The sequence below is a fragment of the Orycteropus afer genome, unplaced genomic scaffold (genome assembly GCF_000298275.1).
Source record: "Orycteropus afer afer isolate SDZICR_OR568_19922 unplaced genomic scaffold, OryAfe1.0 scaffold00030, whole genome shotgun sequence".
Lineage (NCBI taxonomy): Eukaryota > Metazoa > Chordata > Mammalia > Tubulidentata > Orycteropodidae > Orycteropus > Orycteropus afer.
In genome coordinates, this window is record NW_006921617.1 from 15,867,407 (window position 1) to 15,868,896 (window position 1,490).

The following is a 1,490-nucleotide window of genomic DNA, read 5'->3' on the forward strand; positions in this document are numbered from 1 at the left end:
AAATGCTGGCGAGGTTGCAGAGAGATTGGAACTCTTGTGCACTGCTCATGGGATTGTAAAATGGTACAACCATTGTGGCACCTGGTATGGCATTTTCTTAAAAAACTGAAAATTGACCCAGCAATTCCATTACTAGGAATATATCCTAAAGAGGTGAGAGTGCACGAACAGATATATGTACATCTATGTTCATCACAGCACAATTCACTGTAGCTAAGAGATGGAAACAGCCTAAATGCCCATCAACAGATGAGTGGATAACCAAATTATGGTACATGCACACAATGGACTCTATGTTACATTAAAGAACAATGAGGGATACGCGAATCATCTCATAATGTGGAGGAACCTGGAGGACATTATGCTGAGTGAAATAAGTCAATTGCAGAAAGATAAGTACTGTATGAGCCTATTACTGTAAAAAGAGAAAGGTTTGCTTGGGAAAGGAAACTCACTTTGGAGGTTACCAGGATGAGGAGGGAAGAGGAGGGATTAATTTTGGGCAACTTGGGACCCACACACTAACCTGGGTAAAGGGATGGATATACAGAAAGGATCTGCAATCACCATGATAACAATGGGAAATGGAAGGACACCAAATTGTGCACATAAGAGATAGAAGACAGATGCTAATACCAACCAATGTGTTTGCAATACTGCATTTCATTAATACCAAACACCAGGTTACAGGTAACCCACAAACACCTGAGAGGATCAGATGGGGGTCAGTGAACATAAGTATACTCTAGAGCAAAGATAGATTCAGCTGAGGCTAATCTTGCACAAACACTAGTGATATAAAATACCTGCAATCCTTACAGAAACAATAGAAGACAGATACAGAGTAATCCCTCACAGACACCCAGATACTATGGGAGAGAGAGCCTATAGACCTACCATCTCAGGACCATACTACTGGGGACACCAGACTCAATTGGCATAACAAAATATATAAAAGCCTTGTTTTTTATCTTACATTGGTGAGTAGTGACTGGGGTCTTAAAAGCTTTCAAGCAACCATCTAAGATGCAGCTAATGGTCTCCTAGCATTGGAAGTGAAGAAGAATGCAAAGAAACATGGGCATTTGGAAGCAATCAGCCCAAGGACACGATGGCCCTCGAGACCTGAAGAACTGGATGGTGCCCGGCTACCAATGCCAACCACTTAGGAAAGGATCAAATCTGGAGATCCTGGATAGAGTGTGTGTGTGTGGGAAAATATGGAACAAAATCCAAAAACTCAATAATGACCAGAATTACTGGTCAGATGAAATCTGGTGAAACTCCCAATACTATGGCTCTGGAATACATTCTGTGCCTGGAATAAAACACCCCCCCCCGGGGGGGAGCTCTCAGCCCAATAATTAACAAGATGTACATGCAGATCCATTTGTTTTAGCTATTCTCCGCTCAAGGGCAAGGTTCAGAGTCTCTTCTGTCATCCACTTTGGTCTTCTCTTCTTTTCTTGTCTTTTTAGTGATCTCTTGCT